This window comes from Heptranchias perlo, chromosome 6, assembly GCF_035084215.1.
Source record: "Heptranchias perlo isolate sHepPer1 chromosome 6, sHepPer1.hap1, whole genome shotgun sequence".
Taxonomy (NCBI): Eukaryota; Metazoa; Chordata; class Chondrichthyes; order Hexanchiformes; family Hexanchidae; genus Heptranchias; species Heptranchias perlo.
The window spans coordinates 101,414,852-101,442,588 of record NC_090330.1 but is presented as its reverse complement, the minus strand read 5'-3'; positions in this window follow the sequence as shown (position 1 = coordinate 101,442,588).

The window sequence follows — 27,737 nt, the reverse complement described above, 5'->3', positions numbered from 1 at the left end:
GAACAAAAATAACTAAGTTACAGCTGTGTCATTCGCAAATGTTCAAATATTGCTGCTGACTTATTGGGCCAAATCCTGCTGGAGCAGGGCATCTCGCAGCACACCCCTTTAGTTAGACTTTTTCCCTTCAGCTCAAAATTTATTTGCGCCGTAACTTGTCGGATGTGTGAGCTGATAACAGGGGCAACGGGGCATCTCCTTAACCAATGAGATTTAAGGATTGAGAAAGAAACAGAGAAACAAGGGAGAAGGAAATAGTGTGGATAAGAATTAAATCAGGTACAGAAAGAGAAATAAAGAGAGGGAAAGAAAGATTGGATTAAGAGAAAGGAAAAGTAAGAAAAAAAAATTGACATTTTTAAAATCTCTAACAATTTACTAACAGGAAGGAAATTGAACACTTTCAATTGTTTCCTTTCTGGGTCAGAGAGGTTGATTGGCATTGCGTTAACAATTATCAAGCCGTTTATGTGAGCCAAACGACAGAGCGACCTAAATCGACCAGCAAGTTCTGAAGATTCGCAACTCACAGTGCATCTCTTCGTCCCCTGAACTTTCTGGCCGATTTGTCCATTAATAACGTTGTGCGCTGTGAACTCACCATTATTTTTCCAGGAAGATTTGGCCCAATGTGTATTGTTGAATGAAAATGTATTTTTCGAACAGAATGCAGGAAATATTAACCATGTGGAACAGAGGTTAACACAAAGGAACTTGAGACTAGAGCACGGTATCATTTTAACATGACATCATCTCATTTTTATTCTACTTGATCCAGCAACTTAGTTCAGCATTTTCCTTGATTTGTTTATCACTGATCTGCAGTCAATCCCTTCCCCATTCCCCCAGGCAAGGAAGAATGGAATGATTATAAATCAGCAATAAACAAAGCATGTAAATAAGTTGGAGTACACCCAAAGTGCGCTCTGCTTGAACAGACTTGTATTTCTATCCAGACTCTGGTCATCAATATGGCTCCTACATGTCCTGGCACAGAGGCATCATTTGGAATGGGTACGTGCCCAAAAGCGGGGAAGGAAAGTGGAAATACCTGCCTGCTTTGAGGTCTTCTGGCTATTTTCCAGTTCTACTGATCTTCCTTGCTGGTTCTGGAAAGGAAGCACTTACCTCGTTCCAGGTGCAAGGAGATTGTTGATATCACCTTCTCAGATCCTCCAATCTGAGGGGCTGGGCACAACCTTCAAGGCCCATTTGCAGTGTGCACTGCAGTGTTCTGACATCACTTCTGTGTCATTTACATTTGATTTCAATCTGGCTACCTGTTTTTTTAGTGCCAGCTCTCTGTCCACACTCTGAGGATACCCTGGAAATGTGTGTGAAACGTAAAGTGGACATGGAGCTGCTACACCAAGTCTCCATTCCTTTTTCTTCTGCATTGTACCATGAGTGCCGAACAAGGGAAACTCTGCCTCATTAAGTGCCAAGGCTACTATCTGCCTCAAATCCTCTTCAACTTCACCTTCAGCTATTTATGCACAATCCAATTTAGGTATGACATCTGTTTTTCCTTCCAATGTGCAATTCCTTACATTTGTGCATTAAATTTAATTTGTCATTGTTTGCCCTTTTACAGATTTTATTTCTAATTGTCGGCTGCTTCCTCATGCTTGAATGCCCCCACCTGCCGTTTAGTATTGTTTATGAATTTCAGCAAATTAGCACTGAATGTCTGAATCCAAATCACTGATCTACATTGGAAACAGTAGGACCCCAGCACTAATCCCTGGGCACTCCACTCAGTACCCCCTCCCCAGCCGACCTCATTCGCATAACAAGTATTCGTTTCCTCCTTTCATTTAGACAATTCCTTATCCACTTCAAGCTTTTACCTTGCCTGAGTCATGTCCACATTATTCCTGGCACGGACGGATTCACTCAGCCAGATTCAAAGAACTATGATAGGAAGTGACCTTTCTGTTTGCCTATAGTTAGCAGCAGAATGAACCTGTCTTTTTAAAAGGTACTATTTTTCAAAAGCATTTCCAAATGATGAAGAATACTACTTTCACTACCATTACTTGTAGCAGTAAATACATTCTGCTGTTACTCTGAATATTGATAAACTAGTATTTTACATTGACTGGGGTGCCAAGAATAAAATCGACCTAACCCACTCCATATTTGGTTGGTGCATTTACACAATGAGTTTTTTTTTGTTTCCTTTTGTTTTTTTTTTACAGACCATGCTAATTTATAAGCAGCTAAAGTCCCAGCCTGCTGTTGAGCTGGAAGAGGGAACAGCACTTTTATTGGTTAGACTTGGGCTGGTTTTTGGTTTAATGAGCGTGATTGTTTTTTCATTACAAAAAATCTCATTACTTCTTCTGAGTTTTCATATTGTATAATTTTTTATGGAATTGATGACACTATTGCCATATGAATTGCTACTGAAACACGTGTACTGTATTGATGTCATCATGAACCTAGCACTCTGCAACACTGCTAGATCATTATTCACCCAACAAATACAGTAAGACAAAAGCAAAATACTGCGGATGCTGGAAACCTGTTATAAAAACAGAAAACGCTGGACATACTCAGCAGGTCAGGCTGCATCTGTGGAGAAAGAAACAGTGTTTGGCATTTTCTCAGAACAAAGAAGTTAAAGGTTTAACAGTTTGTGAGCAAGTTCAGAGCCAGGAAAGGTGGGGAGGAAGGTGGTGAGGGAGTGGGGGGGGAGGAAAGAACAAAAGGGAAGGTCTGTGATAGGGTGGAGGGCAGGAGTGATTAAATGTTCTATCTTCTCCTCCCCTTCCTCCCCCCACCCCCTTCCCCTGGCTTAAAAACTGTTAAACCTTTAACTTCTTCCAGTTCTGACGAAAGGTCATCGACTTGAAGCATTAACTTTGTTTCTTTATCCACAGATGCTGCCTGACTCGCTGAGTATTTCCAGCATTTTCCTTTTAAATACAGTAAGAACTTGATTTCCAAATCGAATGAAAGTAGCCTACTCTGCACTCACATAAATAAATGATCTCCTACAGAGACTGCACCAGGTCATCTATTTTATTTCTAGAACATTAGGGGGAAAGTATTGTCCTGATAAAATTTCCTGGAATTCCTCTCATCTTTAAACAAAGCAGTCATATAACAACATGCGATGTCACAAATCTTCTCTAAGCTACAAATCGATAAACCAATAAATCACAGAGAAGATAAAAACCCCAAAGCCCACATTGAAAAAGTCTGTACTGCAGCAGGCACGGTATCAGTTGCAGGACCAAGTTGTTCTGTGACCAATATGGTGGTGAGGCAGAGATTTTTTGGAACAAGCTGTTTTACGAACTGGGGCCCACCCTAGAATTCCACTGAAGTGATGAATGCCCTTTAAAATGGAACACTTCCTGAACTGAATTCAACCATGATGTCACTGTACTGCATGCAGAGCCAACATCCTTGAAAAGAATAACACAGGTCATGCATCCTGATTCCCTTGGGTAGGGGTAACGATTCTCCAGGGAACTTCTTTTTGGGAGAAAAGAACGTTCTCTTGTACATGATCTTTTAAAATGTCTTTTTTTTTTCTTCATCTGTTTCTTGGATTATTTATTCAGGTGGCGATTTTGGTTAATAACAGCATTTGTTTTTTCACTTTAGGGATTTTAGTGAAAAGATTGTGGTAAGGCTGCAGCTTTCAAGCTTCACTTCCTATTTATTTCAACAGGAAACCAAAAGCTCTCCTCTTATAGACACGACTGCCACAAGCAGGCAAATGTGTCACTTGGTTTTCTGTTGAATCCATTTTTCTGGAGTCCAAAACCACCAAACCACAAAAGACCCAACACTGCCCACATTTTGAAGAGGTCCACTTTTTGTTGAACTGAGGGGGAAAGCTTCAGCAAGCTGCTGGTCTGACGATGTCAATAGCACATTGTAGGCTTATTTAAGGCAGCACTGTAAGCTTCTGCCTGTTCCATCGCAGCTGAGTTTCTGGCCCGCAGGCATCCAGGAGCTAAAACAGATGATGAAAGATGTTTATTTTTTCTTTAACTGAAGCCTCCAAAAGAGCAAAATGAATGTGTATGGATTACATTCTAGTGTGAACTTCAAACTGACACAACAAATGAAAAACTTTTTGTTTCATCTAATGTCTTGTAATAGGTTCGAAAGAGGGCACAGAGAGCAATACATTGCATGGTATTGTGATCAATAAGATATATTATTTTCTAAATCTGATTTAGCTCTTGCTGTGTGATGAATTTCACTATTGCAATCTCTAATGATGCAGACAAATGCAATCTGTGAGGACTGGTTCGGGTTTTTGAAACATATTTAATGGAGAACTATGGAATAGAGAACTTTTTATGATGTAAAACTTAGTCATGAGTTTATTATTAAGATCTTCATGAAATGAATACATTTATTTTTAAAGTCCTCAATTCTATGTTTTATATATCTATATAATTGGATGCAGAAGGAGGCTATTTGGCCCATCGTGCCTGTGCCGGCTCTTTGAAGGAGCTATCCAATTGGTCCCACTCCCCTGCTCTTTCCTTATAGCCCTGCAAATTTTTCCCCTTCAAGTATATATCCAATTCCCTTTTGAAAATTACTATTGAATCTGCTTCCACCACACTTTCAGGCAGTGCATTCCAGATCATAACAACTCGCTGCATTACAAAAAATTCTCCTCGTCTTCCCTCTGGTTCTTTTCCAATTACCTTAAATCTGTGTCCTCTGGTTACTGACCCTCCGGTCATTGGAAACAGTTTCTCCTTATTTACTCCATCAAAACCCCTCATAATTCTGAACATCTCGATTAAATCTCCCCTTACCCTTCTTTACACGAAGGAGAAAAATCCCAATTTCTCTAATCTCTCCACAGTACTATGTCAGGATAATATTTTACGGGTGTGATTAGCATGTAGTGTCTCCAGAACCAAATCAAGCCAGGACAAATTCCTACGGCATGTGAGGGATGTCACATTGAGGCACCACAAATTTTCATCACACATTGATGCAAAACATATTGACCAATGTACGACTTAATTGATTGATTCAAGTAACTACTATCTGCTAACAACCATTGCGTATTCATTCAAATGTAACTGGTAGGAAAAGCTATTCATCACAACCTACCAATCAATACAAAACCAACCAATGAAATCACTTCTTTTTTTCAAAGCATCCCATCTGGAATCAACAACTGCCACAAAATAAATCAATCGGGTCTCTCAAATAATTTCTTCACACTGTTTTCAGTCACCCTCCACAATTAAGTCAGTGTAAACAGCTAATAGTGACACCTATAACATAACAAACATTTAACAGGTACACACTTTTGGGGGGAAAAATCACAACACTTACCCTTAAAATTAAAGGCACAATTTTCTAATCAGCGGGTTAGGTCAAGTAGGCAGGATTCGGGCGTGTAGTAATTGGGATTTCACCCAGTCTTTGTTGGATAAAGCTTTACACCCGCAAAATGTTCACAAATTCTGTACGAGGGCTTCATTTCACATGTATCCTACATGCAAATGAAGGGCTTTTTATTCCTTGAAGCATTTTCCAATCTATGGGCAGAAGTACACTCACACCAGATGTTAAAATGCCTGCAGAGGACAGCTGTGAAAGGGACACGGGCTTTTTTATTTAGATATTTTGTTTGGATTATGACTTGCTTTTTGGATCAGAACATGAAGGAAGTGTCAATGTTCCTGGACAAGCAGTATTGTATCCAATATCACAGAAGGACTAAGTGTAAAGAAAGTTCAGTAGAACAGGAGGATCCTTAAAGAAGAGGGAATCTATAATGTGGCTATTAGAATATCAACCTTCACTCCATCTCGGGGAGTGATAGGGCATTCAGATGCAAGCTACAGAGTCCATTGTTATTTGGCAAGTCAGTATGAAATGAACATTGTGTTGGGACTGCTTTGAAAGAGCTGCAATGGCAGAATTTCTTACTTTAAGTGGTACAGATGTTGTCAACTTACCCTGCACCAGTAGATAGAAACTCTCTGAACAAAATGGTAATGAACTAAAACCAATGTATTGCCTTAACAAGCCTGCTCACTTAGTATTTTTCACCTCCGCTTTCCTCTTGGCAGCAGTGTATGTTTTGTGTGTTCTACATCTTAAGACTGTGCTCTTAGGTGCTTCCCCAATGGCAGGATAAAATGAGGGGCTGGCTGCTGGGGTGTTAGTGAGAGACTTTTGGGATTGTGGTTGCACCTTGTACTGGGCCATAAGATGGCATACTTTGCCCATCAGCTTGGAGTAAGGTAATGGTGGTAGTCTTACCTTGGCTGATCTTGTCAAACTTGAAAAACTTTTTTTTCTCCAGCTCGCAGAAAGCCAAACAGTGCAATCCTCCTGAATCCCACTTTTCCAAAAGCATTTCCAGCGCAACATCAGAAACCGTGGTATTCTGAGATACCACTACTCCATTTTCACATGGTGTAGTGAAGAACAAGTGTTACAAAAATGGACTAGAAAATGTGCTCCCCTTTAAACAGCTGCTGCAGGTCTTTAAGGGGCTGCAGTAGCACTAAATATCTTGCCCTGAAACAACTAGCTCACAATCCTTGCTGGATTACATGGCAGGAGGTCACTCTGAGTGACTAATGAGTTCTGACTCTGATAGATTCTTTGAAATCAGCTGTGCGCAACCCAGTTGGGTACAATAACATACCAGAATGTTTCTGCTATCTCCATACTCAGACTGGAAAATTATCTCTTGAATATTAGAAATTCAGTTTCCTATGCATAGGTCTACCCCATCTCTTGGGATCTGGCTTTTCTTTAGCCTAGAGTTAGAAATTTCACCTGGATCTTTTGTAATCATGTAAATAACTAAGAAAAAGAAGGAAGATTTGGAGAGGGAGAAGAGAAGGATACTTTAAAATGTATTTGCATTTTAAGCAAATACTGACATCCACTGTGGGAGATTGAGGAAAAGAAATGATAGGAATGTAGGAAGAAGAGTAGGTCATTCAACCCCTCGAGCCTGTTCCGCTATTTAATTAGATCATGGCTGATCTGTATCTTAACTCCAACTACCCGCCCTGGCTCCATAACCCTTAATACCCTTGTCTAACAAAAATCTATCAATCTCAGTTTTGAAATTTTCAATTGACGCCCAGCCTCAACAGCTTTTTGGGGGAGAGAGTTCCAGATTTCCACTACCCTTTGTATGAAGAAGTGCTTCCTGACATCACCCCTGAATGGTCTAGCTCTAATTTTAAAGTTATGCCCCCCTTGTTCAGGACTTCCCCCACCGGAGAAAATAATTTCTCTCTATCTACCCAATCAAATCCTTTAGTCATCATACAAATAACTGGAAATAAAGAGGGAAGACAAACATAGTTATTTGCCTATTAAGCAAGATTTGTAAAGTGACAGGTAATAGTACTAGAATTTTTATATCTGTGAGGGTCAGTGCCTTTCAATATCAGTACGGTGTGTAACATTTTACTTCATGCCAGTCATGTGGTCTATAGCTTCAATAGATTTGCTGTAATTCAGCCATGTCATACTGAAGCTGCAGTGAGGTCATGGTGACAATCAGAAATCACACTGCAGGGCCCAGACTACCAATGAGCAATGCTGCGTATATGTAAAAAAAAAATCAGGTATTTTTGTCTTGTTTTGTTTCGTGGCTGCCCTTTTCAATCATGTCGCAGCATACAAGCAGTTTTTAAAAAAATAATTGACTGCTGTTCAGGTGCCTGCAAGAGTCAGTTTTATCAAAATTCAGGAAATCTGGTAACTCTTTACTGGGATTTATAAAAGACTGTTCTGTTTTAATCAAGGGGCCACTTGGAAAATACATCAGGGAGGCAGCTTGAAATCTCAGAAGCAACCAGTCCGTTTGATATTCTTGAAAGAAAGGAGAAACACTGGGGGTGTTTGCCAATCTCCAACCACCTGTTCCTTGACTGAAAAAATGGATGGCTGACAGTGGTAAATCAGGACGGCGGGAGTGGGGGCCCACCTTGGACACCCAAGGCCCGCCTGATGTAATTTTCAGCCAGACCTGTAAATGGGCACACAGCACACCCACCCCGAGACTAGCGGGAGGCTGCTTACCTATGCAAATCGGGATCCTATGCTGGTTGTAAGACATACTCCACCCATTTATACCGGGCAGTGGGCGGCTTAAGCAGCAGTTCTTAAAGGGAATCTGGAAAATTCCTGTCCGAGCCCCTCAGGTGATCAAAACCAGTCCAGGAGATCACATGGACCATGAAAGCATAAGATAAGGCCAGTACCTAAAAGCAAATATCAGACTGGGTTTTCTGTTCATTTCTTGGGTGCATTAGCAAAAGCTTACCTAGATCTCAAGGTAAAGATAAACACTCTTCAAGTTATGGGTAGTTGGAACTCACCCACGAGAGTGACGTAAGATTAGAGAGCTAACATAATTTAGGATAAGATGGTTTAAAGAGACCCGAGAAGTACCAGTATATATAAATATTGGAGATCCAGGGGAGGCTTTAATGCAGCTCAGTAGGTGATTTGTGCTTCTTATTACCCCTTTGTAGAAGTGAATATTGGTTATCTTTAAATGCCCCTAAATAGGAGCTTCTCAATGGTTCAGTCAGTAATTGCATCATATAGGGCCAGATTTTGCTCTTAAAATAATGGTGAGGCTAATAGGGCTCACTGTTATCTCTGTGCAGATGGTAGAGCGACTTCTGGCAACTGCGCATGCGCCTTCAAACCACGGAAATCCGGAAGTTGCTGTACCAGATGCCCTGCTCCTCCCAACGCTTCACGGGAAGGGGATCTCGCCGGCCAACTCACCGTTCAAATGAATGGAACAGCGTGAAGTTCCTGCACTGTCCTGATGGATATGAAGTAATCTTGCCAAAAAAAGCTACACCAAGTTTTTTAAGTCTAAGCAACCTGTTAATGGCGTGGTAAGTCTTAATCATTGCCAAACAACCTCTCTGGCATTGAAAATTAACTTTTATAAGTGTGCAGTCTTACTCCTTCAGATTTTTAATTTTAATATTTTTTTTCTATCTGTCTCTTTTATCTCTCTCTCTTAATCCAATCTTTCTTACCCTCTCTTTATTTCGCTTTCTCTACCTGATTTGACATTGAGTTCACTATTCCAACTTACACTTCCGAGTTCTGACTCTGTGTGGCTTATTAACATGCTTCAATCTGATTAGTTAAGGGGATAGACAGTTGCTTGCTCCATTCACACAGGTCCCAGATACCCGGGAGAGGGTGCCACGCTGGATTGAGGGCCCAATGAGAGTTGCCGTGCAAAAGCCCAGGAAAAATCTATTGGTAAGTGCAAGTCTACCGAATGGCGGGCGCAGATTGTTCGCCGGTAAGAGCAAAATCCAGCTCATTGTGTTTTATAAAGACCAGGAAGATGCTCAATTTGATCTCTGATCTGTGCTGAGTCCAGTATCCCCATGAAGAAGGGGGAAAATCAGCCAGGATTCCTTCTCCTGATTCGCTATACAGTAGCTCAGGCTGGAAAGTGTACACATGTACATGGTGGGTGAGGGAAGCATTGGGATTGTCTGTGATTCTCTCATGGTTGCATTGCTTGTTACCAATCATTGGGTCAGATCTTGCAGGAGTGGGGTATCTCACAGCCTGCGGCATTCATTAGACTTTTTTTCTGGCACTCTTCAGCTCAAAAATTTTTTGCGCCTTCACGCGCAGGAAGTATGAGCTGATGACCGCATGGCGAGGGCAAAGGGACCTTAGTGAATGGCAGGACCAACCATCTATCTCCTTAACCGATGAGATTAAAGGATTGAGAAAGAAACAGAGGAACGACAGAGAAGGAGAGTGAATTAGAGTCAAGTCAGGTACAGAGAGAGAAATAAAGTGAGGGAAAGAAAGATTGGATTAAGAGCGAGAGAAAATCGTCAGAAAGGAAAAGTAAGACATTTTTAAAATCTCTACTAACAATTAACTAAATGCAGGAATGAGATTGAACAGTTTAAATTGTTCCCTTTCTGGGCTGGAGAGATTGATTGGTATTGCATTAACAATTATCATGTCATTAAAAAGGAATTTACGTTGTTAAGTTCCAGCCCTAACTTTCTGCGGTGAGTTTAATGGGCAATTAATGTGCAAACCCAGCTAGTTTTTTAAAATAACGGGGAGGCTAAGAGCAAGATGCCGTTTGTGCGAAGCAAACACCAGGGCGACGTAAATCAACCCGCAAGCTCTGGAAGTTCACAACTCACGGCGTATCTCTTAATCCCCTGAACTTGCTGGGGCTCTTAATCCAATCTTTCTTTCCCTCACTTTATTTCTCTCTCTGTACCTGACTTGACCCTAATTCACTCTCCTTCTCTGTCATTCCTCTGTTTCTTTCTCAATCCTTAAATCTCATTGGTTAAGGAGATAGATGGTTGGTCCTGCCATTCACTAAGGTCCCGTTGCCCTCGCCATGCGGTTATCAGCTCGTACTTCCTGCGCGTGAAGGCGCAAAAATTTTTCGAGCTGAAGAGTGCCAGAAAAAAAGTCTAATGAATGCCGCAGGCTGTGAGATACCCCACTCCTGCAAGATCTGGCCCAATGATTGGTAGCAAGCATTTTGCATTAATAACGGCATACGTCGTGAATTCGCCGTTATTTTTCCAGCACGATCCGGACCAATGTCGAGGCTCACAAAGATGGTTATCAGGGTAAGGTACTGAAGGGCTGTTGGCACATGTGAAACTATGTGCCAACATGAATCAATACCTTCAAGAAAGGAGGAATAAGTAAAGAAGATTGGGGAATATGTTCCCCCTCACAAAATTATAGCCACTTGGCCAGTTTGGGGTTAACTCTGCATAATTTGTTGTAGGAGAAGCTCTTAGCTCAATGAAACAATTCAGTCTAGTTGCCATATGAAATTTAAAATGTGGAATTAACACTTCAATTCTGTGCGATGGTCAAGGCTTGATTTGTAAAAGTCAGGGAGCTAATACTTTATCCCAGCCCCTTGACTGCGTTGCAGAATACATTCTATTACAGCGAAAGCAGCCTATTGAATTTCATGCTGGACCTTGCTGAAGGGGATTTTTAAAATGGTAGTTAAGACGACAGAGCAATTTGCTGTGCGACTGAGGGCAGAAATTGGGTCCGAACCTGTCATGTCATCTCATGTAAATTCAGTACTCTGAGATGACACCGTTTTATTCCCTAGTTTCTCTAGGTTTATACATGAGGTAAAAACATATTCATCTGACTAGAACATGCAGATTTGGTTAAGCAGTGAAATTGTTACACCACCGGTTCAAAAACAAATTGTGGAGCACCAGCATCACAGGACCCTACGTGCTTCAGTCAAAGTCCATGTTAGCAGTTCAAGCACAGCATTGTTTGTACTTTGCATGGATTTGATGTTCGGCCCACATCATGGCATGCAGTCCTGAATATTAACTGAGCAACCCTGCTTTACCTTTACCAAACCACGCCCCTTCCCCGAGCCAGGAGAACAGATCATGTTGTTCCACAGCATTCGGTCGGTTTTAAGGCCAGTGGAGGAAGCTGCCAGAAGGTTGCCATGGTAACGGTGCTTGCTTTCATCAGCTGCTTCGCTGGTTGGGGGGGGGAAATGTCCAAAAAGGAGTACACAGCCTACAGATCATAACCTGACAAAAAGAGTCACAGTAAATTGCCGTCATTGACTATGGTACATCTGAAGGAACTGAGGGGGTGTTGGGATTAGGACGGCAGAGGTGTCTGATTATAAATGTAGGTATTTGAAGTCTGGAGACTACAGGAAGGTGCAAGAGATTAGACACAGGGCTGTGTACATTTGTTATCAGCCAAGAAGAAGCAAATGAAACACAATATTACTCTTTGATAGCTTGGGATTCTTTTAAAGAAAACAATATCAGTTGAAAGACCCCAAATGCAACTCTAGGGCAGAACGTGTAAGAGGCAACAGGGACAAAAAACTGAAAATGTTGTCAGGCCAGAATCAGCGCTGCTGATATAAAATAAACTCCTTCAGAGGAAATGGTGATGAACCGAAGGACTTTCACTAGCTCTCAACGTTGAGCTTAATGACACATAACTTGTATCCAGCATTATTCCTCAGACCAAAACTATCTCAGTTCATTAGAGATCTGCACGTTTCACAGAATTGCCTTTCGTGAAAATTGCATTATTTTCTTCTCGCAGAATTACACAAACTCTCCTTTTAAATTGTGTGGAAAAGAGACAAAATGGATTCCATGTCGAGTGCTACATTGCGAATTGCTTTGAAAGCAGTGGTCATGATAGTATAAATTTTCCAGCAGCTGTTCTGACATTTTTAATGTGCAACCACTTTTTTGTCAATCATTATAAGTAGACACATATTGTTTAACCATATTTTTATAATCTCCTTCTTTTAGTCCCTTTTTTTTGATCCCTTCACTCCTTTTATGGTGTTATTTTGCTTTATTGGGGTGGGGTACACAATAACCAAAGTACATAGTGGCGGGTATGTTAATCAAACAGAGCAATTTTACTGGCTCAGAGTGTAGATATTGGGAGGGAGGGAAGGAAGGGAATAAAACAATGTTCGCAGATCGAGGTTAGCCAGACAACAGCCATGAGCCTTTATTTCCAACCTAACTAATAATTGTCATGATGACTACCATTTGAAGTGGATTGTGTAATAATATTAGAATTGTATTTATAAGATTTAAATTTGTAAATGCTGAGCTTTTCAATAAAAGAGCTATATAGTAATGTGTTGTGAATTAAACTATTTGCAACTAATGGTGATGATTTCTTTGCTTCTATGGTATTTAAGCTAGGACAGGAACTTCAAGCTGATTAAAGCACAAATTGTAGTCTTGTACATTTATCAGCTTTCAACCGACTATTCCACTGTAAAATATGCTGGAGTGTTCATTCATTAGCTTGATGATTATAATATGTGTATTGTTTTTACTAAATTGAGGGTAGGTTGGATAATTGAAGGGTAAGGTTAAAACAATTAGACGAAGGTGAATTTTCTTTCTCTTTAGTTGGCTCTATCGTAGCACCATTATTTTGTATGCCTGGGAGGGTTGGGGGGGGATAAAGCATTTTTTGCTCACCAGCAACTACAGCTTTTAACAATATGCAAATTACAGCCAAAGTAACATTCCTGCTATTTTCATGACATCATCAATGGACGGATGAGATGTAAATGTAAGGTTTTCAAGGTAAGTAAGACATCAGATGTTTATAACAGTTTTATGTATTCCTCACCAACTTAGATTAAAAACTGTTGAAATATTTTGAGACCGTGAAATGCTGTCAACTTGAAACGGTGCATTTGAACACAATCTGTACATTTACCTATTGCGTTCACAAGCTTAAAATAAGGTTTGCCAATCATTTCTTATAAAGGCAGTGCCTCTTTAAAAACAGTTCTCAGCTGAGCTTACATCTGCAGTGTAATTCTTGCCCAGAGAGAAGGAGTAATTGGGTTGTCGGATCCAAACAAAGAAGGAGCCTCCCTGCTGTCAACTGCCAGTCCCCTTCTTTATAGCCTGTGACACTAGCTCCCTGCCATCAGTGACGGACAGTGTAGTATCTTGGCCACACTTGCTGCAGTGAAACTTTTATTTGTACCAGTGACAGGAGCCAAAATCAGTCAATGTTTATACCAAGCTTTGTCCATAGTTTATTATTCCCCAGCAATATACACCAGAGGATTATTTTTTTTATAATCCATTGTGGAGTGGGGGTGGGGGGGGAGCAAGTAATATGCAGACTGTGTGATCCAATACAATATGCCTTCGGGCCTATAGCATTCAATTGGGATATACTTTTATTCTATGTCACGCTACAATACTTTCATCTTCAAAAGACATCAAAAAAAACTTCCACATCAAAGAAATGGACCACCACAAAGATAAGCAATGGAAATCCAATGTTTGATATTGTAACTGGTAACAGATAACTGCGAGTTAATTTTAAAGCAATAATCCAATCTTGTGGCTTGTATGGTTGGTGCCATCACCAGGATACCTTAATTGGATTACTCTCCAGTAATTCATTTCAAGGTATCCATTATCTTCTATATAATACATGCTAAATTATCTGAGTAATAACCTTTAGATTATTTCTCAATAATCCTTGAATATTGGCATCAAAGTCAATAAAACTGCTGCATGAATGCCATCACACTTCAAGGATTGAAGCAGAATTAAGTTTAAAAGTCTGCTAGAGTTCCCCTTTAACCATATTTCTGGCATAAATCCATTGATTTGCATAGGAAACAAGTAGTGAACATATATTACAAGAAAATTCCATCAAATATGATTTAGTTCTTAAGCTTAGTTGCAAAAACAAACAATACTTTAAAAAAAAACTTCAGCCAATAAATGTAATTTAACAAAGGAATATTTGCCATGTTTTTTCACTTGTCTGAAAAAAAGGAATCATCATCTCGGTTTAAATATACAAGGATTAATGTGTTGACAATAAGTCTCCATCCCTCAAAATCAATTTGAGCAGTAAGTAGAAGTACATTCCCCTGTGGAGCAAGATATGCTGATAGGGTGAGATGAAGTTGGATAGGAGGAGGCTCGTGTGGAGCATAAACACCAGTTGGGCCGAATGGCCTGTATCTGTGCTGTAAATTCTATGTAATTCAATGTAAAGTAAACAACATTGCACTGAAATCTCTAACAATGTTTCCACATCCTCTTTTAGTACACTGCTGTTATTTTCAAACACTAAATCTGTGGTGTTATGTTTTATAGTTATATAAATATTAAATCTGAGTCCTGCATGTTAACTTTCTGTGATTCATGTACAAGGACATCCAAATCCCTCTGACTACCAATATTTCTTAGCCTCTCACCTTTTAAAAAATATTCTGCTTTTCTATTCTTCCTACCAAACTGGATAATTTCACATTTCCCCACATTATGCTCCATCTGCCACCTTCTTGCCCACTCACTTAACCTGTCTATATCCCTTTGCAGCCTCTTTGTGTCCTCCTCACAGCTTACTTTCCCACCTAGCAAACGTGGATACATTACACTCGGTCCCCTCATCTAAGTCATTGATATATATTGTAAACAGCTGAGGCCCAAGCACTGATTCTTGTGACACCCCACTAGTTATAACCTGCTAACCCAAAAATGGCCCATTTATTCCTACTCTCTGTTTTCTGTCTGTTAACCAATCCTCAAGCATGCTAATATATTACTTCCAATCCCATGAGCTCTAATCTTGTGTAACAATCTCTTGTGAGGCACCTTATTGAATGCCTTTTGAAAATCCAAATATACTACATCCACTGGTCCCCCCTTATCCACCCTGCTAGTTACACCCTCAAAAAACTCTAATGGATTTGTCAAACATGACTTCCCTTTCATAAAACCGTGTTGACTCTGCCTAATCATATTTTGACTTTTTAAGTGCCCTGTTACTACATCCTTAATAATAGATTCTAGCATTTTCCCTACTATTGATATCAGGCCAACTGGCCGATAGTTCCCTGTTTTCTCTCTTCCCCCCTTTCTTGAACAGTGAGGTTACATTTGCTACCTTCCAATCCATGGGAGCTGTTCTGGAATCTAGGGAATTCAGGAAGATCATAACCAATGCATCCACTATCTCTGCAGCCACCTCTTTTAAATCCGTAAGATGTAGGCCATCAGGTCCAGGGGATTTGTCAGCTTTTAGTCCCATTAATTTCTCCAGTACTTTTTGTTTATTAATCTTAATTACTTTAAGTTCCTCACTCTCATTAGATCCTTGGTTCCCCACTATTTCTGATTTTTTTTGCGTCTTCTACTGTGATGACAGATACAAAATATTTGTTTAATGTCTCTGCCATTTCCATATTCTCCATTATAATTTCTCCTGTCTCTGCCTCTAAGGGACCCACATTTACTTTCACTAATCTCTTCCTTTTTACATACTGGTAGAAGCTCTTACAATCTGTTTTTATATTACTTGCTAGTTTATTCTCATATTCAATTTTCTCCCTCTTTATCAACTTCTTGGTCATCCTTTGATGATTTCTAAAACCCTTCCAATCCTCAGGCATACTACTCTTTTTGGCAACATGGTAAGCCTCTTCTTTTAATCAAATACTATTCTTAATTTTTCTAGTTAGCCACTGTTGGATCACTGTTGGAAAACAGTGGATATCCAAAGGGGTTCAGGTACATAGATCATTGAAGTGTCATGAACAGGTGCAGAAAATAATCAATAAGGCTAATGGAATGCTGGCCTTTATATCTAGAGGACTAGAGTACAAGGGGGCAGAGGTTTTGCTGCAGCTATGCAAAACCCTGGTTAGACCGCACCTGGAGTACTGTGAGCAGTTCTGGGCACCGCACCTTTGGAAGGACATATTGGCCTTGGAGGGAGTGCAGCTTAGGTTTACTAGAATGATACCCGGACTTCAAGGGTTGTTACGAGGAGAGATTACACAAATTGGGGTTGTATTCTCTAGAGTTTCGAAGGTTAAGGGGTGATCTGATCAAAGTTTATAAGATATTAAGGGGAACAGATAGGGTGGATATAGATAAACTATTTCCGCTGGTTGGGGATTCTAGGAGTAGGGGGCACAGTCTAAAAATTAGAGCCAGACCTTTCAGGAGTAAGGTTAGAAAACATTTCTACACACAAAGGGTGGTAGAAGTTTGGAACTCTCTTCCGCAAACGGCAATTGATACTAGCTCAATTGCTAAATTTAAATCTGAGATAGATAGCTTTTTGGCAAGCAAAGGTATTAAGGGATATGGGCCAAAGGCAGGTATATGGAGTTAGATCACAGATCAGCCATGATCTTATCAAATGGCGGAGCAGGCACGAGGGGCTGAATGGCCTACTCCTGTTCCTATATTCCTATGTTCCTACTTTTCCTGTGGAGCTTTTAATATACATTCAATTCATTGAGAATTATGAGATATTTCTTTAAATGTTCAACATTGCTTATCTACCGTCATATCTTTTAATCTAATTTCCCAATCTACCTTAGCCAACTCGCCCCTCATACCTACGTAATTGGCTTCGTTTAAATTTAAGATGAACGAGTAAGCATTGGAAACATAACAAATTGTTAAATTTTTTCTTCTTCTTAAGTTACCAATCTGGAACTGGTAAGTAATAAAAACTGACGAATCAAATCACTTTAAATAATTTAGTAAATTTCATTTTAACTACCAGTTGAATTTTTAGTTGTCTGAATGTACAAATATGTAAGTAACATTTAGAAAGTAAGAAATTAAACAATTCAGAGTTAAATGCTTATTCTTATCTCTGGAATTCCCTGTACAGTACTGTAAATCCCTGGAAAATGTTTTCTTGCATAGGCCTACTCCTGTGTCAGGAGCCTAGGGCTGAATTTGAAACACTTGCTTAGACCTTCAACTATTGAGTTGGGCTTTGTTGCCTCACGATTTTTTGTTGCTGATGCTTTGGTCCCTTCCAATTGGCTGTGCTCCATATCAATCACAGTAGGACCATTCTCTCTTCATTTGGTTCCAAAATTTAACTTCAGGCTACCTTCCTTCTGAGTCTACCACCATCTTTTGGAAATGGAGAGCAAATAACGCACCAATTTTAAAAAATAATTGACAGCAAGACTGGCCATTAACAATATATGCCAGGACTTGGTGTTTGTAAGATCGAACCCCTCCCAGCCTGTCCAGTGATGGGAAAGGACTGACATCACAAAACTAGGAAACCATTATTAAAACTCAAGAGTTGGTTGTATTTTTTTGTATAAAAATATCAAAACAAAGAAAAGCTTAAACATTTGAGGTGTATCAGAGGTAACTTTGACAGGAAAAGATAAGCAAGTAACTGATTAGTATCAACAATCAAAAGGCTTCAAAGAGTTCTGTAATGCAGATTTATGAAATTATGGATGCGAGGAGAATAAATTTATTAATTGATCTACCTGGATGAGGGAAACTTATTTATTTTCCAGGAACCAATCAAAAACACTTATGCAACTAATTCTGAGCAACATTTCATGCAATCTTCTTTCCAGTGGTCATGTTCATCCATCTCCCATTGCCACATATCCTTCCAACCATATAATGGACAACCAGTTGATCTGTCATGGCATGGCACATAGTATTTCAGAGGCAATGGAGTGATATTGGCCTCTTTGTACCTATCTTCCAGGCAGAAAATGGGTGTAAAGAGGTCCAATTTAGGGGGCCAACCTCCTTCACCCAAATAGCGTTGGAAACATGTCCGCACCATATAGTTTCGGGTGCTGTAGAATCACCCCTACAAAATATTTTGGACATTTATCTGTGTCAATACAAATACTTGGAGTTGGTCTGGAGTTTAGTATCAGGATTAGGCCAGAAGTTGCGAGTCAGGGCCAAGGGTGGGGATCAGCCCAGACCTTGAGCTTGAGCGTGGGCAAGAAGAGGCAGCAAAATTTTTTTTAAAAAGACCAGATGATGTAGGCCTAAGTTGTGCTGGAGGTGAAAAAAAAGTTGGGACAGAGCTTGTAGGCCTGGGCTAAGAGTGAGGCTGAGAATGGAAGGATCATAAGAGGACACCAGGGAGGATGTGAAGTGACGTGGGCATGGGAAAATATTAGAATTAGTATTCTAATTTAATAATTAGATGAGGAGCTGAGGGGACTGGATGTAAAACAAATCTGCCTAACTTGTGTATTTTTGTGGAATTGATTCTCATGACAATGGCAATCATGGGTTAATAGCTTATGGTTAGCATGGACCAAAGAGCAATTGCCCAGAATGTGCTGGAGTGGGACATCTCGCGGTGAGTGCCGTGAGTTGGATTTTTTTCCCTCACCCTTCAGCTCCAAATATTTTTGTGCCGCAAGTTGCTGTAAGTGGGAGCTGGTAACAGTCAACGGGATATCTGGGACCTTGGCGAACAACAGGTCCAACAGTCTATCACCTTAAACAATGGTGTTGTAAAATTGTTTACAATTGTCAATGAGATTTAAAGATAGAGAAAGAAACAGAGTGGACGACAGAGAAGGAAATAGGGTGAATCAGAGTCTAATTAGATACAGAAAAAGAGAAATAAAGAGAGGGAAAGAAAGATCGGATTAAGAGAGCGCAAACAAAGAGACAAGTTAAAAATTAAAAAAACCTGTAGGCTCCAGAGCTTCAATTGTTCTCTTTAGTTAACAAAAAGACACTTACTCATAAGGGATTCATCAAACAAGCACTTGAGAAGTGCTTTCACAATACTGAGTAGGAAGCTAAAGCTATCTGAAATCTGATGTCCTTCCAGGAAATAAAACCCACTGTCTGCTCTCAATTACCTCCCTTTGTCCCAGTGTTTGTCAAAACAACACATTCCCCCTTGGAGAGCTTCAGTACATTTGACAATTGGTACTTAGTAGCTGGAGAAATGAAATTTGAAGGACTTATAACAGCGGTCATCTACCATTGGCAAATTTCACTGAGATATTTAGGCACCACTTGACCTTAACCAATTCATACATTTCTTGGAGGTGGTCAGTGCCAAAATTGTTGTTTACATGTTTACATGTTTTGAGTGCTTTTAACAGTGAAATTGCTAAATTGTTTGCTTTTTGTGTATTCACTATAGAAAATATAAGCCTGAAAATTATACTGTGTGCTAATAGCATATGCTGAGTTCATATGAAATTCCTTTGTCCATTATTTTATGTTTGAGATGTTAACCCGCACAGTTTAATTTCAAGGCCATAATTACCACAGTGTTGAATGGCAGATGCAAAAATTTTGCAAAGCAAAGTTAAGAGCTGTGAAAATTGCATTTGTTCATTGAGATTGAGAATAGCTAAATATCAATGTGATTTCTTGAATCTTTTCAATTTAATCTTCAAAGCTTTTGGTTCTTTTTTGGCCTCCCCCTTTTGCCCCTGTGGTCTTCAGCTCGTTTTTCTCACAGTTGCACCATCGTTCCATATTCCTCAAAGCTTTGTCTTTGATAGACTGCTTATGGCAGAGCACATAATGCACAAGGGGTGATTTTAACTATCGGGCGGCTGGCCAATCCCTCTGGCCTGGTCCATTTTGAGGGAAGGGCCTCATTAACGTCACCGATGAGTTGCACCAGGACATCAAGACTAATTAACTGGCTGCAAACTGCTTTGGTACGTCCTGAGGACGTGAAAAGTATTATATAAATACGAGTTTTTTCTTCCTTTATTTGAGGATGGCCTCCAAAGTCTGCTATGGGGCAACCTTGCCCATTGCTATGAAGATGACCAAAGCATTATATTTTTATTGACTGAATCCTTCCAAGCCACCAATAATGACATCTGCCATCCTAATATTCCATTTTTAGTCTTTCATGCTTGATAATCTATTTGGGTTCAGCATCAATGACCACTCCTGTAGGTGGGCCTTGCACGCCCTTTGACCCGGAGTGTGCCTTTATCTGCCCAATGTCTAGGTTAACAATAAAGAGACCAATGATTGAAAAGAGAAACTTTGTCATTGTACTGTGGCTTACTGGAATGTATCGTATTCTGCCATGTTAATTCTCTTTGTGTTTGGTGGACGGATTGAATATGTACATTATCAGGCTGAGGCTCAGACTATGGGCGTCATTTTAGCACCCGCTATCGGGTGCGTTCCTGGCGGGGGGCTCCGAAAATCGGAGAATCCCAGCGCGGGACAGGAGCCCGCCCCGAACCCGCCCACTTCCGGGTTCCCCGCTGACGTGCCGGCGTGCGCGCGCAGCCCCCGCTGGTGGGAATCCCGCAGGCAATTAAAGCCAGCGGGGTTCCACTTGAAGGTATTTATTTAGGTATTTCAGGTCATTAACTGACCTGATTAAGGGATTATGTGAGGAGGGGTGGGATTTTAGAGCAAACTGGGACTGTTTCCCACACTGGGGGAAACACTCCCAGGTCAAATGGACGTGTTGCAGCTGTCAGCCTGTGGCAGCTGCAAAGGTCCATTTGACAGGTGTGGTGGGGGGAGACCCTCACCCATTTCAGGAGGCCACTCTGTCACTTGGGACAAAGTTTGGCCTCCACCACCCTCCTCCTGACGGTCAAAGTCACCAACCTGCACACTTACCCCGGGGTCCAGAGACATGTACCTACCTTGCGGACCCCCTCAGATGTACATCTTGCGGATGGGGGCTGCCGTTGCTGCAGTCATGACCTCCTCGGAGGGCGAACAGCATCACCAGCCTCGCCATCCACGCCGTCCACCTCTGACACGTGGAGCTCCACAACAGAGTGCTGTGACACATCCACCTGTACAGCAGGAGGGAGGGCTACCGCAGAGAGAGATGCGTCGCAGAGGGCACTACCCTCGCCACAGGGTCCACAGACCGAGGCTCAGCCTCCTGGAACTCTCTGAGCAGCAGTGCACACGGAGGCTCAGAGTCACTCGACATGTAGTCGTGGACACCTGCAGCCTCTTTCATGCCGAGCTGCTCCTGGCTGGCCCGAGCACCATCTTCTTACCTGTCGCTGTCAAAGTCACCACTGCCCTCAACAACTTCTCCTCCGCATCCTTCCAGGATGCAACCGGGGACATCGCCGATGTCTCTCAGTCGTCTGCGCAAAAGAGCCCTGCAAATACACCTACACCCACTCTGCAGTGACACAATGGGTGGCATCAGTTGTGGGTCCTCATAGTGATCCTCAGGAGAGGGCATTATTGCACAAACCAGACAGGATTCGCGAAGACGTGGCAGTAGTGGTGCCAATATAATATGTAATGTGAGTTGGTCAGAAATTCAATATAAGTAAAAACCATGACAAACCCTCAAACACCCTTGTGCATCCCCTTCATGCTCACGACACGTTTGCCTTACGCTTCCTACTGCACATATGTGATGCATGCTCTGTGGCTGCAGCACAGGTAGTGGCAGGTTGAGTGAGGCTGGCCGTGAAAGAGATGCACGAGAGGGTGAGTATGAGAGAGAGCCATGAGATTGTATGAGGATTGGGTTGAGTGGTAGTGGCGGGATGAGTACTGGCGAGGTGAGTAGGTGCAGGTAAGATGAGGATGAGGTTTGAGTGGGTATGAGGGGTGATGTGACAGAGTTGTGTTGGCAGTGCAGAAGGAGATGTGGGGTGGGGGCGGTGATGTGGCAGACGGAGTGTAGGGGAAAGACTACGTGTACTCACTTTGGCTGACCTACTGAGGTCATTGGAGCGCCTCCTGCACTGTATGCAGGTGGGCGATATGTTGGTTGCGCTGGTGACCTCCTCTGCCACCTCGAGCCAGGCCTTCCTGGTGGCAGAGGCAGGCCGCTTCCTCCCGCCCGCCGGGGGGAAGATCTCTGCCCTCCCCCTCCTCCTCACCCCATATATTGATACCTGGAGTGAGGCATCATTAAACTAGGAGCAGCCTTCCCCCTGGGCTGCTCCATGCTGTAATTTTTGCTATTTGTTGCAGCATCTGTCAGTGGAGGACTGCCCCTTTAAATAGAGCACCTCCAGCTGACAGATCTTACTGCGCACGCGCAGCCCGCCCGACGCGCAGATCAGCGGTGGGGAACCCGGAGGAGCAGGTAAGTGGATCCAATTAGTGGATTGTATGCTACAATCGTGCGGGAAGCTGACTGATTTCACCGGGCGCATTACCCATGCGCCCGATAGCCCCCCCGCCGAGAACCCGCAGCCCTGCTAACATCGGGCCCTATAACTCAGCAAATAGTTGATTTCAAATAGACCAGGTAAACTTTGTATTTACAGTACTTTATAAACTTTGTTATCTTTCATGACACACATCAAAACAATAAAGGCACTTCTGCTTGAGCTATCTATCTATGTACATTGAACCTTGAAAATGGATTTTACTTCTTATGTGGTGAAATAATAGCAGAAAGTCAAACTAGCCTAAACCCTCAGCCGGCTGCAGAGTAACTCAAAGGGGCAGTCAATCACAGATAACCCCTCCACGCAGAGGCTGCTGGCTCCAGCAATGTCACTGAAAAGGACCACAGCAAATCATTGATCCTGTTCCTTCTCACAGGCCTGAGACGTAACTGTTGATAAAAATCACTACTTCCAGCAGGCATGGTTAATTTTGATCTGTGTCAGACACCTTCACTGGCCTGTTTCAAGATCCTGTGAAGATATGTCAAAGCAAAAGACATTACCACAATACTTCTCAAAGCTTTAGAAGAATGCACAGGATATTGGTCTCAGATTAAATTGCTGCTTTAATAATCTAATTAGTAGCAGACTGATGCCATGTAGCCACAAGACCCCTAACACGGATCCCATGCATATTGTAAAGGCTTTCATTCCATTTATTGCAAATGGTGTCAGACCACAGGAACAGAATAATGCGAGTTACTGCATGGGTCCCCAGCAGCAGCCATGATGCCTTCATTTGACAGCAGTCCAACGTACAGACAGACTGGATGTTTGGCTGCAAGGGGACCAAGACTACCCATTGGATCCTTGGCAATGGACACAATTGAGAAGTCCCTGAAGAGAAGCCAAACAGAAATACAACAAAGCTCATGTCTTCACCCAAATTTTGGTAGAACATATAATTGGCATACAAAAGGCACTTCGACTGCACAGCTCGATCCATGAAATGGGGGAAGGGTGCTGCTTACATGGTATCAAAAGTGATCTTAGTATTTATTCCCTTTTGCTTGTCCTTGGTAAGAATGCATGGTGTGTGCCATCTCCTACCTAAGCAAGTGCTCCTTCTAAGTGCCAGCTCAGTGAGAGAACTACGTGTGGTGGCAACCTGCTGGTCCTCAGTGGGGGCTCGTGAGACAGCTGTGGCCTGTACCCTTTTGTGCTGCGTCATGAAATGGCCCTGCAACTACTGACAACACTTTGGCTGCATGCTTGTATCTGACTGTCTTGACAGTCCTCTGAAGCACATAGGTTGGGCAGATCATAGAATCATAGAATCTTACAGCACAGAAGGAGGCCATTCGGCCCGTCATGCCTGTGCCGGCTCTTTGAAACAGCAGTCCAATTGAATCCCACACCCCAGCTTTTTTCCCATACACATGCAAGTTACTCCTCTTCAAACACATGTCCAATTACCTTTTGAAAAGTCCTCTGGAATCTGCTTCCACCACCCTTTCAGGTACTGCATTCCAGTTAACAACGCTGCGTGTGAAAAAAATTCTCCTAATTTCCCCTCTAGTTCTTTTGCCAATTATTTCAAATCTATGACCTCTGGTTACCAACCCACTTGCCAGAGGAAACGGTTTCTCCCTATTTGCTCTATCAAAGCCCCTCATTATTTTGAATACCTCTAAGGAGAACAATCCCAGTTTCTCCAAACTCTCCACATAACTGAAGTCCCTCATCCCTGGTATCATCCTGGTAAACCTCCTCTGTGCTCTCTGCAAGGCCTTGACATCCTTCCAAAAGTGTGGTGCCCAGAATTGTACACAGTACTCCAGCTGAGGCCTAACCAGTGATTTGTAAAGGTTTAGCATAACTTCCTTGTTTTTGTATTCAATGCCACTATTTACAAAGCCAAGTATCACATACAATTTCTTAACTGCCTTATCAACTTGCTCTGCCACCTACAAAGATTTGTGAATATGCACCCCCAGGTCCCTCTGCTCTTGCACCCCCCTCAAAATAGAACCATTTAGATTATACTGCCTCTCCCAAAGTGCATCACTTCACACTTATCCACATTAAATTGCATCTGCCATGCGTCTGCCCGTTTCACCAGTTTATCTATCTACTCCTGAAGACTGCTACTATCCTCCTCACTATTTACTACGTTGCCATTTTTTGTATCATGCGCAAACTTCGAAATTGTACTCCCTATACCAGACCAAGTAATTTATATGTAAGAAAAGCAATTGTCCCAATACCGAGCACTGGGGGACCCAATTGGCATCAACCTGAGTGGGAGCTGCCTCATTGTGCCTCCTCCTCAACTAGGTGCTGAGATGGAACCTCTCCCAAGCCAGTCCTCTAGACTCTTCAAGCCAAAAATGAGAGCCTCCTGTAAATTCGAGCCCCAATTCTCAATAATCATGATTACAGTATTGGCAAGGCAAATACGAACATACAAACATACGAATTAAGAGCAGGAGTAGGCCTTCGGCCTCTCGAATCTGCTCTGCCATTTGATAAGATCATGGCTGATCTGATTGTGACCTCAGCCCTACTTTCCCATCTACCTACTATAACCTTTGACTCCCTGGTTAATCAGGAATCTATCTAACTCAACCTTAAAAATATTCAATGACCCTGCCTCCACCGCTCTCTGGGGAAGGGAGTTCCACAGACTCACAACCCTCGGAGAGAAAAAAATTCTCATCTCCGTCTTAAATGGGAGACCCCTTATTTTTAAACTGTGTCCCCTAGTTCTAATCTCTCCCACAAGGGGAAACATCCTCTCAGCATCTACCCCTTCAAGTCCCCTCAGGATCCTATATGTTTCAATAAGATCACCTCTCATTCTTCTAAACTCCAATGTATACAGGCCCAACTTGTCCAACCTTTCCTCATTAGATAACCCCCTCATCCCAGAAACCAAATGGTGTGTGCACTATGGGTTTATGTTGTTACAGATTCCCATGGAGTGGCCACTAGCTCCATGTTGGACTATAAGTATCCCAAACCCTCTCATGTGATTGCACAGATGCTGAAGCAACACTTCTGCTGAGCTTCTGACGTACAATGCAGAGAATTCTGAATATTCTCAAAGGAGTGCAGGAAGCGTCTGGTCTTTTAATGAGCTCTCTTCTATATCCTTTCAATGTAACTGGCAGAGCTTACCTACTCACACGACCTACTGCAACAATCACTACAGAAGTATCAGAGCGCCCAACTATCATTTATTTTTCTCCAGCAGAAGCATAAAAACAGCTTGTTTCACTTCTGTGGTAATGTCCCACAATTTCTTGACAGCTTCCTCTTTGTGTGGGCCAACTTATGTTTGACTCTCCACTTTAGCTTATCCATCATCACTTGATGGCACCCGCTTTCCTCTTCACATGGAAACAGTCAGATAATTTATTGGTAATACTGAGTACACGCTGAACTCTAGCCTTGTTGCAATCCTAAATAACACCTTTGTTTTAGCAAAACATCAAAAAGCTCACATTACTCAGCAACATTAATTTCTAACCATATAATAGTAATATGGGCTTTTCAAGGCCATTACTATGCCTACACTGGCTGTTTACAATCGTCTTTGTACAAAGTCTCATGGAAACATATGTTTGCTTCATTAAATGTATTGGAAGCGCATTTTTGCCATTATGCTAATCAAATAAAATTGAGCCCAACCTACTTACGGGCTCAATTTTATTTGTTTAGCATAATGGCAAAAATGCGCTTCCAGTACATTTAATGAAGCAAACAGTTGTTTCCATGAGATTTTGTACAATATTCTGCCAATCCATTTGGCAAGACGCAGTTAATATATTCTGTGCTTGGAAGGTAAGGACAAGGTAACGTAGGTACAACACATAAGGCATTGCTATCAGTGCTTTGTACACTACCATGAGGAAAAATACAAGGTGGTGGAGTGGAGTACCTAGTAACAAATGTATATTTTAAAATAAAAGTCAAAGTTCACTTACAGTACTTGCCAAATGATAAGTTGTTCAAACTTAAATACTTGTGTCATTATGATGTCAGCTGTGTCTCAGTGGTTGCTCTGAGTCAGAAGATGTGGGTTCAAGTCCCACTCCAGAGGCTTGTGCAAAAAAAATCTAGGCTGAGGGAGTGCTGCACTGTCGGAGGTGCTGTCTTTCGGAGGAGACGTTAAACCAAGGCCCCATCTGTCCTCTCAGGTGGATGGAAAAGTTCCCATCGCACTTTTTCGAAGAGGAGCAGGCGAGTTCTCACTGGTGTCCTGGGCAATATTTAACCCTCAACCAACATCACTAAAACAGATGATCTGGTCATTATCACGTTGCTGTTTGTGGGTCCTTGCTGTGTACAAATTGGCTGCCATATTTCCTACATTACAACAGTGACTACACTTCAAAAAAATACCTAATTGACTCTAAAGGTTGTGAAAGGTGCTATCTAAATGCAAGTTTTTCTTTCTTTTTCTTTTCACCATCTTATGGTAGATAAGGACATCATTTTTACGCTATTTCCTCCTTTACACCCAGGCAAAATTCTGTATTGTCAAAAATCCATTTAAATTGTCTATTTAATATTTACTAAAAGGATCTCCTGTGCTGTTAGTCATGGTGAGACTGAGGATTAGAATTAAGGCAAAAAAGAAAGGTAAAGAGATGAAGCAAAATCTTCAGCGGGGAAGAGTAGTGAAGGGAAAATCTTTGGAGTCTTTCAAGGGGACTGCTTGAATGGGGGGATTGTAGGTTTCTAGGGAAGGATGAGCTAGATGGGCTCTCTCACCTGTGTGATCTTTCTGATCAGCTGTTTTGTAATGACAGGAGCATTATACTATTGGGTGCATAATGTATTGCTTTATAAGTTAGGTCACAAATACCCCAAAAATGCAGTGAAGGAAACAAATACCAAACAAAGCAGCCAGAAGGCTTCAAAACTGGTAGTCATTCCTACCATTCCCTCAGGCCTGCTGTAGCAGCTGTACTCCTGCCACTGTTTCTATGTGCAAGGCTCTGCAAGGGGACGGGCCTGCCTGAGTGGCATGTCAGGGCCTGGATAACAACCTGAACCCAGAAATATAGGCAGATTCAGATCATTACTTTAGGTGCACTCTGCCTGCCTGTTCCCAGGTGCAGAAACGACAGCCATATCAGCCTCCATATCCCCTGGACCTACCGTTGAGTTCTGCAATTGAAAGTCAAAGCAGGTACAAACATCTTGCTAAAAGTGTTCCCCCTGTGTTACAGTTATAATTGCAATCACAGAGGAATAATGATTCAAAGATTTTCTGTAGATATTGCAAAGTTTGTTT